The sequence below is a fragment of the Parasteatoda tepidariorum genome, chromosome X2, assembly GCF_043381705.1.
Source record: "Parasteatoda tepidariorum isolate YZ-2023 chromosome X2, CAS_Ptep_4.0, whole genome shotgun sequence".
NCBI classification, from domain to species: Eukaryota; Metazoa; Arthropoda; class Arachnida; order Araneae; family Theridiidae; genus Parasteatoda; species Parasteatoda tepidariorum.
Window position 1 is genome coordinate 56,479,365 of NC_092215.1, and position 12,402 is coordinate 56,491,766.

Consider the following 12,402-nt stretch of genomic DNA (forward strand, 5'->3'; position numbering starts at 1 on the left):
TCCTGGGCAAATAATAATAATCTTAAATTTAGTGATAACAAAACACAATGTATAACCTTTCCGAAAACCAAGAAGACAATAAGGAGGTTACCAAATATTAAGATGAGTTATCAGCATACACAATCTATTAAACAGGTGCAAGTTCTTAAATATCTAGAAATTCTCTTTGACCCAGGATTGACTGGGATAGCTCACTTGAATCACGTTAAGGAAAGAGTTGGTAAATTTAGTAGTTTGATTAAGAGGATGGCCAGGGCAACTTGTGTCCTGAAACCAAAAATTTTAAAGATTATCTACCAGAGGGCTACGGAGAGAAACATACTTTATGCCACCAGTGTCTGGTACCGTAACAACGACTAGAATTAACGATAAAATTAATGCCATTCAAGGAACATTATTAATAGTGATTACAAGGGTCTATTCAACAACTAGCACTGAGACCCTCCAGATACTGGCGGGGGTGAAACCCATTCATTTAAGAATTATTGAGGATACTTGTAATAAGAGGCTAAGATGGAATTACAGAATTGAGGAATACGACCGTAAAATTCAAGAAATTCTAAGAACAATGATACTCGAGAAACCAGTTATTAATATTCACCCTTCTCTTTATACATCCGTCCCCTTTGGTAGATTGACTCCAACTAACAAGGGGATTGAGATTTTTACGGACGGCTCGCGGATGGAGGTTGCCGATGCTATGAATAATACCTCTGAACATAGAACAGGAATGGAAATAATAGTCAGGAGAGATGGCAACCTCCATCAGACTGAGCAATAACTGCAGTGTTTACAGGGCCGAGATGATGGCGATTAACACTGCTTTACAATGGCTTGCAAGTAACCAATATCCCAATGCAACTATTTACTCTGATTCGCTCTCCTCGTTGCAAGCTTTAAAAAATCCTAAACCCGATTCCGAATTGGTAGAAAACACCAAACAAATCTGGAAAAATAATATTCTTCTCGGATGGGTAAAAGCCCACATTGGTATTGAAGGCAACGAGGAGGCGGATCGAGTTGCTAAAAACGCCATCAGTCTCGGCAATGTTGACATTGAGGTCCCGAGCTCCACCGCCCAAGTCAAAACATTGGTCAAAGGCTATAATCTCATGCGTTGGAAACAGGAGTGGCGGGATTCCGAGAAAGGCAGACAAACGTATAAGTTTATTAAGGATCCTAATATTAGTAGACTTCAGGCGAATTTTTATTTTAATCAATTTCTTACGGGCCATGGAGTGTTCGGTGAGTATCAGAATAGATTTTTTAATAGAGCCCTTGATTGCAATTATTGTGGAGAAATTCAAAGCATTGATCATTTAATTTTATACTGTCCACGCTTCCGAACACTCCGTGGAGAACATTTTAAAAATTTCAATCAAATTCAATGTTTTGCTAATTCGACCTGCAGGGGTATTATTAAATGTATCATAAAAAAGACACTTGAAGATATTTTGGGTGATGACACTTAAGGATTCGGAACCCCGCACTCCAAATTGGGTGGCTCAAGCTTTTACTACACTTTTTTATGTACTTTTATTGTTAATTTGATCGGTTTTATCCATGTATGACTTGGTTTTGAGTCATGTTTTTAACTGCTAGTTTTTTTTCCAATTTGTTCTTAATGTAATATTTTACTTTTACTTATTCCTTTTATATGATCGGTTTTATCCATATTTGACTTGGTTTTGGGTCATGTTTTAACTGTAAATTTTATTCCATTTTGTTCTTTATGTAATCTTTTACTTTTATGCATTGCTTTTAACACGCACGATATGGGTGTTTTATTCACTTTTATGTATCTATTGTTTTTGCTCTTTTAATTATGATTTTTATGATCTTCCATGTGTTGGCTGGATTTAGAGTCATGTTTTTAACTATTTGTCGCTTGTGTTTTATTCTTTTTATACTTGTTGTTGATATAATTTCTGGTGTTTTATGTATCTACTCTCGTATGCCCTTTAATAGGGCGGGTCGAGATACAAATAAACAACCTCTTTCTCTCTTCTGGGTGTTGAGATTTTATTTAATTTTAGTTTGTATTTATCTAAATTGTTATCATTTTGGTTCTCAGGCTTTTTACGGCCACCACTCGACTCTGAATTTCTTTGCCATCTACCAATTTCAGCTTTTAACAGTTCTATTTCATTTATTTTCATGCTGAATTGGTCAAATAACTTTCTGATGATTCCATATTGGGCTTCGATGATTTTTTGGATGTTATCGTCCTTGATCTTTGGCATGGCATATCTTCTCTGATCCGAAATAGTTCCACGTTTGAGGTAACCTCATCTATGTTTTTATTTTATCTGCCTGTAACCTAACCGCGTTGGGTCCTGCCAAGCTCTCAGACGATCCGTGCGGTTCTGGGGTAGCCGTCCCCGTCCGCGTCGAAAGAGAGCCGGACAGTCCCGCATCCCGTGGCCCAGGCTGAGCCGCGCTTACCCTATTCCGGTTAATAACGAGCTCTGATAAGAGCTCGAGTTAATGGGTAAGCTCGAGATGTTTGGGAGCTAAAGGCGGGATGCCCGACAGTTCGGGGGTCTGGCCCCCGCAACACTCGGACTGTCCTTTGCCAGTACTCCCGTCGTCGTTCATGATAGCCGGTTCAAGAGGGGACATCCTTCTTCGACCGTGTCTGGAGTTTGAATGGCGATAGAATGCTGGAATGCTGGAAATAGTAGTAACCTCGGCCTTTGGCGCGAAGCGCCACTTACCGATTCATCGAATCTAGAGTAGTCTTAACTTGAAAATCTAAATTTCAAGGATAAATAATTTTGAAAGTTCATCACAGCCTATAGCTGTGAGAGTCATGTGGAGGACGTCCTGTAGCACTAATTCTGTGACTCTGGGAGGAGGGAGCGGAGGAACTTTACTAGCTCTTCATCTTTCAGCAGTTCTTTCATTTCTTGAAAGAGTCTAAGAAATATGGTAGCAGGGTCTGTGGCCTTCTTTGTTATCCTTTCTTTGAGAAACTTCCTGGGTCTTGCACCGCAGCCCGAGAAACAGGCTGGGTGCTCACCATTGCAGTTAACACATGAAGCAGGCTCGGTGTAGGGCTTCGTACGTGTGGTGATCTTTGGCACATTTCATGCAGGCGGGAACCGTGGCTGTACAACTTCGCTGTGTGTGCCCAAATTTCTGACATTTAAAGCATTGGACTTGAAATCGTCCGCCTCTGAAACGTTCAATTTTAACTGGTCTCTCTAGGATAGAGTTGATGTTGTAGATGTTATGGCTGCTGCTGGTATCCCATTGGATGATGAGGAATAGTGGGAGGGGCCTAAGCTCCCGCCCACTTCTTCTCTTGAGCTGCACAATCTTTTCCGTGGAAAGTCCAAATTCTTTGAGATTTTTCTCTAATTCCAAAATATCTGTATCACTATTCAGGCCTCGGATGAGGGTTTTTAGCTTTTTCTTTGGAGATTTGTCCAGAGTTGGGGTAGTAGTAGTGGTGGGCTCTACCGGGACGGCATTCTCCACACACTCTGCCGGTGCTGGGTCCGCTGGGGTGGCGGGAACTGTAGCTGGGGTAGGGCAGTGACGATAGAATCGAGTTAACATGTCTTATATACTAGTGAATGGGAATTGTATTTTCGTAATGGTAGATACACTACACAATATTCTCCCACAAGAATTATAGCTGTGATAGAATTCGATGAACATGGATACCGCTAGTTGATTTATTGCTGCTTTGTGAGAAGCCGGGAGAGCTTTATTAAGATCACCGTACTTTCGCTGATCATGAGAGTTGTATTACGTTCGCGGTCGTGGTTGCTCCTGTGTTGCCATTAGCAGTTGTGTGTGATCCAGGCTGAGTAGCAGCAGCGCGAGGAGGTGGATAATGTCGCAGTCACAAGTAGCGAGTCAGCTGTTCAATGTGGACTATCCATCAAAGCAGACGGGTTCAGATCGAAGTGGGCGTTACTGTCAAGATAGGCGTGTTCATATCTAAGTGGGAGTTTTTATCAAGGTAGGCATGTTCATATCACGTCCGAAGGTCACCAATGTGGAGAGAAAAGTTATAGACAATGCTAACCTTCATTTATGAAAAGATACCCCAACCTAGAATCGAGTTAACATGTCTTATATATTTGTGAATTGGAATTGTATTTTAGTGGTAGATACACTACATACCAGAGTTTGCCGTCGATAACAGTAATCGATTACAACTGTAATAGATTACAGATAATTACAGCTATGTAATCAATTACTTGTAATCAAGATTTGCATCAGAGTAGAGCGAAAATGTAATCGATTACATTTTTCAATTACAGTAATCAATTACTTGTAATCATGATTACAAAGTTTGATTACAGCTGTAATCATGATTACATAGTCGATTACAGTAATCAATTACTTGTAATCGTGATTAAAACTTTAAAAAAAATCTTGATTACAGCTGTAATCATGATTACAATATTGATTACAATATTGATTACAATATTGATTACAGTAATCAATTACTTGTAATCTTGATTACAGCTGTAATCAAAATTTGGATTACAACTGTAATCATGATTCCAAGTAATTTCGATTACATGTAATCACAACAAAAACGATTACGGGTAATTATGATTACAAGTAATCAAAATATATAATTACATGTAATCCTGATTACATGCAATTGTGATTACTTGTAATCAAACTGCACGATTACAATTTATTACGATTGTATACTATATGCAAATTCATCATGTAAGTATGTATGAGTTTACATATTTTTATGTGAATGTACGCACGCATGAACGTACAATTTGTGATTCCTATATATACAATGTATGCAAAAATGTTGTTTGTACGTACAATATGCATAATTATATTGTAATATACTTAATTCAATACGTATATGCTTACAAATTTATATAAGTAAAGTTATTAAAGTTTGTTTTAAAATTTATTCTAAGGCATATAAAACTTGACCTCATATTTTTTAGAACCCAAACGATAATCTTATTTTAAATTTCTAAATATTAATTCCACGCATAAAATTTACCGTTTTTCTTGCCCTTGAAAAAATTTCTATGAACCATGCATTATGTAATAAAAAAATAAATCTGTATTGCCAAACATTTCATGAAAATATCTGAAAATAATTTTTTATTCAAAGAATTTTAAAATGATGTAGAACAATTAAAGCTGAAAACTTAATTTAAATATCGTTTGATTTTTGTCATTTAACTTGCTTGTGTCATTATTAGTTAAATTACATGCATTTTATTTATTGCATTGTACACATATTTAGACATAAATGTAATGTACATATGTATACGTGTAATGTATGTACGCATGTACAATGTATGTACATACATTCATGTATTGTACGTGCATATATAGTACATATGGATATGCATACATGGAACATACGTGTATTGTACATGTGTGGATACATTCATTGGACATATATACATTGCACCATACGCACAGATTGGAATAGCATGCATGCACACATGTAAAATTTGTACAAAAAAATTATGTCCAATATATTTATGCACATATGTACTGTATATGTACACACATATGTACATTATATGAGCATTATATGTTCATTTCATCACATGTGCATTATTTGAATATACATCTGTACACTATATGTATATACATCTATACAATATATGCATCTCAAATGTGTTCGTGTACATACATTATGCATGTCGAATGCATGTATGAATATATGTAAAATATAAATACGCCCATTATACGTACAATTGTACACAAATGTACTGTGCATATTTGGATACATACATTGAACATGAACATATTGCGTATATGTACATCCATACATTGGACATGCATATCATGCACATGTATACATACATACTACATATATACCTGTATTGTACATGTATACATGTATTACACTGTTTATAAATAAATTGTACATGCATGCATGGGAGATACATTGTACAGACAATTTATGTATGTTTGTACAAACAACAAGCACTTGTATATACATTCGTACATGAATATAGATATACATTTTACATAAAAAAATATTTGCATAAAATGCATATATTCATTGTGTATAAATGTACATGTCTACATTGTTTGCACAAACATACGTAATTATTAGCTATATACATACGTACATATATTTTATACATACACTATAAGTGTATGTACATGTGTGTGAAACTAAACTGTCTGTACATATGCACTAGATATATTCATATGTACATACATTTCATTTACATTCATTTATTCGTATACAAATATGTACAAAATGCAGTACATGCAAATACGTGCAAAATGTATCATTATAAATACACTATCTACAGTAAAATAGAATCATTTTTAAGAATACGTAATCGTGTATAATATAAGAATATATAAGAATACGTAATATAAGAATACGTATATAAGAATACGTAATCGTGTATTTAGATTACATGTAATCATATATTTTGATTACTTGTAATCATAATTACCAGTAATCGTTTTTGTTGTGATTACTTGTAATCACAATTACTTGGAATCATGATTACAGTTAATTGATTACTGTAATCGACTATGTAATCATGATTACAGCTGTAATCAAAATTTTTGAAAATTTTAATAATGATTACAAGTAATTGATTACTGTAATCAAAAAATGTAATCGATTACATTTTTGGCCAACTCTGCTACATACTAATCATTTCCTCACAACAGAAAGGGGGAAAGGTTTTTTAACATGGAAACAAGTATTGTCATAGAGGGCGTTATTTGAACGTTTGAATAGTGAAAAAAGTTTGGTGTTATCAGTAAAGCCTCAAAATTTATTAAAAACAACTTCCGGAAACTTTGTCTGAAGAAGAAGAAAACAGTATTTATGTTTACAACTTCTTGCGCCATCTATAGAAGCGGACAGCGATGTGATCGTACGTGTTTAGAGAAACAATGACATGAAAATTGTAAATAAATAAAACAAGGAAAGGCACTCATATTTTTTTAAACTCATTTAAAAAGCCAGCAGCAATATGGGGTTTCTCTCTTTTAACTATATCAAATGCATATTAGTGTTTTATTGTAATGCAATACCTTTTAATGTTCAAATCTATTAGTGTCAAATTTCATATTAAGTTGAGGAGCATCTGTTGCAAATTGATAATCATAATTTTTGACAGTTTTTGTCAAATTTATCGATATTCTTAATGAAATGATTGCGGTTTCTAGAAGGAAAAAAAAAAGTTAGTTTCTATTTTTTGATTTAAACTAAGACCATCCAAGCTTTTCGATGAAATGATAGTTTCGTTTTTCGTATGTCATCATTTTGAACGATTGCTTCAGAAAACACAGTAAGTTTTGTTTTTTGTTTTCTAAAAATCTTTGAAATAAATGCTATGAAACTCGTGAATGTTTTAATTTTAACTGAGAACATAAAGGCCCTACATTTTGTCTCTTTAAGATTTAATAATTATTATCTTGTGATGTGATCATGTATGACAATGCCAAAATACATAATGGCCAAGTTTTGGCGACTTCTAGGCAGTGGCCCTTGAAAAGGTAAAAAGAAGAAGAAGAAAATTGCAGAAGGGGACCAACTCGAAAGGCTTAACTTGCAGCCACCCCCCACGCAATTCCAGCATTTTTTTTTTTAATTGAAGCCAGTTTTAAAAACCCTTTGACCCCTTGCAAGGGTTGAAGGCATACACAAGTATTGATAATAAAATATCACCTTTGTTTGACATAGTTTGCCAATCACCAGTCACTAGTTCTGTAAAAGGAAGATCATTATTAAGTTCTTTTGCTAAATAAATATAGAAACATTGTTATGTTACTGGCCAAATTGTATTATTTAGTGGTTAAAAGGCTATGTTCAAGAAATGTTGAATAAAAGAAGGCTATGTTGAATAAAAAGCATAAATGAGCAATATATATGTATTTTAACCATGGACTCAGAACCTTCCCAGGCTGTGATTTCCCTGGAGTTGAAACTGTAAATTTTCCCATGCTCCAGTTTTGGCTGATAAAATTTTACGTTTCAAATCAAGCCACCATATTTTTCCTAGAGTTCTGAGTATTCAGTTGACTAATATTAAAAAGGGCCAACAATAGTTTTAGATTTTAAAAGGTAGATTAAATAAATATGCAAAGATGTGCATCACAAAAAGTTTGCAATCTATGTCAACAGATGTGTTAAAATCTTTGTATGCTTTTAACGCCTTAGGTTGGCCTTCTAAGGAAAAAATTCTTGAATCTAGGATGGAGGTGATAAGCTTTCCTTGCATTAACAGTGTTTTCATTACAGAAAAAAAATGGAAGAAAATTTCTCACCCTTTCTCAAAAACAGGGTAAGATTTCAAAAAGTTTAGTGAGATTTCTAAAAATTAAAAAAAGAAACAACAGACTCGAAAAAAAAATTATTTCTTTAATTATAATATTTTTAAAAGAATTGAATATTTTTTCTGCATCATCATATGGAAAATGTTCTATCTCTACTTTTTCATCAGCTATTCTCATTAAGTTGCTCAAATGCTTCTCAGTCAATCTGTTATGATATTTTGTCTTAATTCGGTTTTGAGTGCTAAAAGACTTTTCAACAGATGCTGAATTATTCAGAGTCTCTAAGTAAATTTATAGCATTATTCACACACTTTCCCATCCTCTGCATCTGCCAGCATACGCTTTTCAATTACTTCTGTTATAGAATAGTGAAGTTCATTAACAATATTTCCATGTTCATAGTTTACACTAGGGCTTCCAGCATAGTTTTCACAGCCTTCAACTTTTAAAAATTGCTGTAAATTATCAATGAGGTGGTTTGGTTATTCATTAATAGCTAAAAATAGAGCTGACTTGAAACAACTTATTTTAAAGAACTAATTTTTTTTTTCTCAACACTTGTCGTAGCTGCTTTCATGTCTTTTCAGCAATTTTTTGCTTCTACAGCTTTTATATGTTCATGGAAATTTTTATGCCTTTGTAGAGAAGTGGTTCTATAAGATGTACAACCATCTAGGAAAAGAGAAAAAAATTAAGTATATCTCTTATAAACATTCCAATTTTTTTTAAATTATTAAAAAATTATCTTTTAATGTTTTAAAGCTGTTANGGGGGAGGAGGGGTTTAAAATTTCTCCATTTTTGTGTACGTACTTTTTGAACGGTCCCTTATAAACATTCCAATTTTTTTTAAATTATTAAAAAATTATCTTTTAATGTTTTAAAGCTGTTATATGTGTGTAGTATCTTCAATTGAAAGTGATAGTAGATACAAGTGGATGAAGTGATATTTTTATAGGTGCTTATCCAGGGGTCTATCCAGGCCGAATTTAATACCGTTTAGCGGTACCTTCACAAATTCAATTTTAGGAAAAACGGTATTTTCACAAAATACTTTTTCTTAAAATTTTATTTTTGTCTCCCTTAAGAAACGATAAATCTATATATTTACCATGTTTTAGTGTTGACTTTTTAATATAATTTTTAATTTTTCACAAATTATGTCAAAATTTTCACAAAATAGGTACTTTTAAGAAAAACCTAGACAGACCCCTGATATCAGAGTAAAAATAAGAAAGTGATTTCTCTACTGACTGTACCTGTGTAGAGGGTAATATTGCTTTGATTTATCTAGCTTAAAATAAGAATTATTCAAGCTTACTCAGAACTAATATGGATTAGTTATATTAGAATTAAAGTGAAAGCATTTCATACTAAATGCCTAATTATACTATATTTACCCTATTCTATTACTTTCATACTATATTAACCCAATCAGCTCCTCAAATATAACAAATTCCTTTTTTGAAATATACAATCGACACACTCTTCTATTATTTTCAGTTCTAAAATGCATTTCCGCTTATTCTTTACAACCTTAATATATCAGGACTTATAGTTAAAAATTATATCCAGATCGCTAAGTATAAATTGTGTTGTAAAAGTATAAAATGAAGTATAAATTGTGGCATAAAAGAATTAAAATCAATATTTAGATTGATAGTAATTAGCAACTTATAGTTATTACCAGTAATATAAACTGAATAACTATAATATAGCAAATAATATTGATCTTTAAGTATTATAGGAGTTCCGTGTTTTTAGAAATATCAATTAATAGTTTCAATAATTTTGGCTATAATACTTCATATATAATATATATTTTATGTAGGTATGATACATGTATATAATATAAATCATAACTAAAGTAAAATATAATGCAAGTATTGAGCTTGATTTAATATCTAATAAAATGTCCCCAATGAGAAAAAAAAATTTTTTACAAACAGACAAGAAAACAGTTTTGTCAGATTTCGGATCAGATTTGATATGTCACATGAAAACTCAATACTGGTTTTATGAAATATGGTGTCTAGCCTGTGAAAACAGTTCACAGAGACATGAACTGTGGTTGCCGACTTGGTCAAAACCACAAAAGGGCAACAACACCAGTTCAAGCTTGTTGTTTGAGACTTCTAATCAAAAGGAATAGATTCATGACAGAAACACAACTGTCTCGCAACCTGTATAATGCAACAGAAACACCCATTTCACGGATAACGGTCACCCCCGAGATTAAATGTGCAGGATTAAATGCCTGCATCCCTTTGACTGTGAACCACAGAAAGGAACATCTAGCATGGTGCAGAGAACACTTGCCCTATGCAAAGAATTTGGGGCAGGATCTCTTCAGTGATGAGTCGTGATTCAGTCTGGTCAGCAACTCGAATGACTTAAAGTTGATATCAGCCCTCTAACATTCTCAAAAAGAACCACTATGGTTGAAGTAGTCTAATGGTCTGGACAGTCATGGTGGCAGACTGGCATGCCGACCTTCATGCTTTCAATGCAAGTACTAGGATGGCTTCCTACGTGAGACTCACCATGGAGCATATGGACCGAATTCAATTGGTGGACAAATAACTCCTCTCAGAGGATATTCAGTGATAGGAGTAATTCCCATCGAACATGTATGGGACATCCTTAGACACTCAGTGGCTGATCAAAGTTTAGCTCCAAGGACCATGGATGAACTCAAGGGGGCCTTGCTGCAATAGTGGGTGCAGTTGCAACTGATATTGATTAAGACCCTGGTAAATAGCATAAAATGAAGAGAGAGGCGATCATGCACCCTTTAAGTATGCTTTTCTCTGGCTGACAGGCTGTCAATCAGCTACTGTGCTGGACAAGTGATCAGTTTCCTTATTAAGGGTACAGGTTGTGTATATTAGTATAGTATATATACAGTACATATGGGATGATATTTTGGTTAGATTCGGTTTTATTTGCTTTATTAGTTTTTTTTATTGCAAAAAAATGTTCTCTTTGTTTTGATCAGTGTATTTTTGTAATTCAGGATTAGTTTAGACAAATGATAAAAATTGTTATTTAATCAATTGTTACTTACATGAATTGAGAAAAATCAGAAAACAGTTTTGAATAAATAATCGTAATGTTGTTTTAATCAAATAAATATTAAGTTATAATGTTAAAATCTACTCCCTCTTGATATTCAAAATGAAAATAAGTAGAAATTATTTCGAAGTAGCTTTTACTTTTTCATACCTGATATAGAAAATTTATAAACCCACTAATTTTATTCCTGATATGTATTTTCGTATTTATTTTGTTCAACTTTTTTGTGTGAAAATTTGATTTGTACAAAACCTGACACACCTGTTGCTCTGTTAGTTTTTCTGGCTGATTTGTATAGATATATTTAAAAATATTAAAAAGCCGGAAAACAAAAAGAGGAAAAGATGTACTCTCTCATCATCAGCTCACACGATTATATCAGCAAAATGAAGTTCTTTCTGATATTGTATTAATATAGCCAAAGCAAAATACTGTACAGTACCCATTATCTGGAAATCAGAAAACCGGAAAACTGAAAAACCGGAACAAAATTCGATACATTTTCCCACCATTATTTAAAAAAAAAATTTTTTTTTCCTCATAGGATTTTTCTTTCTTTTTTTAAAGATGTTTACCTTACCATAATTTTGGAAATAATTATTAGTGTATTACTTCATCGTTTTTTCTTCTTTTCAAGATTATTTCCAATATTTATTTTTTTTTAGTTGGGTTTAACAATAAAAAAACGGCTTTATGTAGCGATTCAGAAAACCGGAAAAATCAGTTATCCGGAATAGCGATGGTCCCGATCGTTCCGGATAATCGGTTCCCTACTGTATATCAATATAATAGTGTGAGAAGCCCCCCCCCCTTAAAAAGAGAATTTAAACAAAAATAGAATATATTAATTAAAAAATATAAAGAAAAATTTTTTTATACTTTTAATAATAATTAATTTTAATAATTTTTTCTTGTTTTTTCATTAATCTTTATTTTACCATGTTTTCTCTATATTTTTAACTTATTTTGTGAGTTCTATATATTTGCAGCTTATGTACAACAGTAAATAATTTTATTTTCATTTTTCTCCTTTCCTTTCTGTCTTTAGTGTGCTATATATATA

The 12,402-nt window shown here is 33.1% G+C and overlaps 1 protein-coding gene across 4 annotated transcripts in view; it reads left to right on the forward strand.

Moving 5' to 3' along the window:
* The first annotated feature begins 6,811 nt into the window (after positions 1-6,811).
* The window catches only part of LOC107453375 (uncharacterized), a 44,538-nt gene continuing 38,947 nt past the window's right edge, over positions 6,812-12,402 (forward strand). Inside the window, exons 1-2 of one of the 4 annotated variants that reach the window (XM_043041136.2) lie at positions 6,828-7,277; positions 9,448-9,534. The gene's annotated coding sequence lies outside the window, so the exon portion shown is untranslated. Of the gene's footprint in view, positions 7,278-8,908; positions 8,961-9,447; positions 9,535-12,402 lie in introns of all 4 variants that reach the window. The other 3 variants (XM_043041137.2, XM_043041135.2, XM_071188362.1) reach the window with 3 other exon arrangements.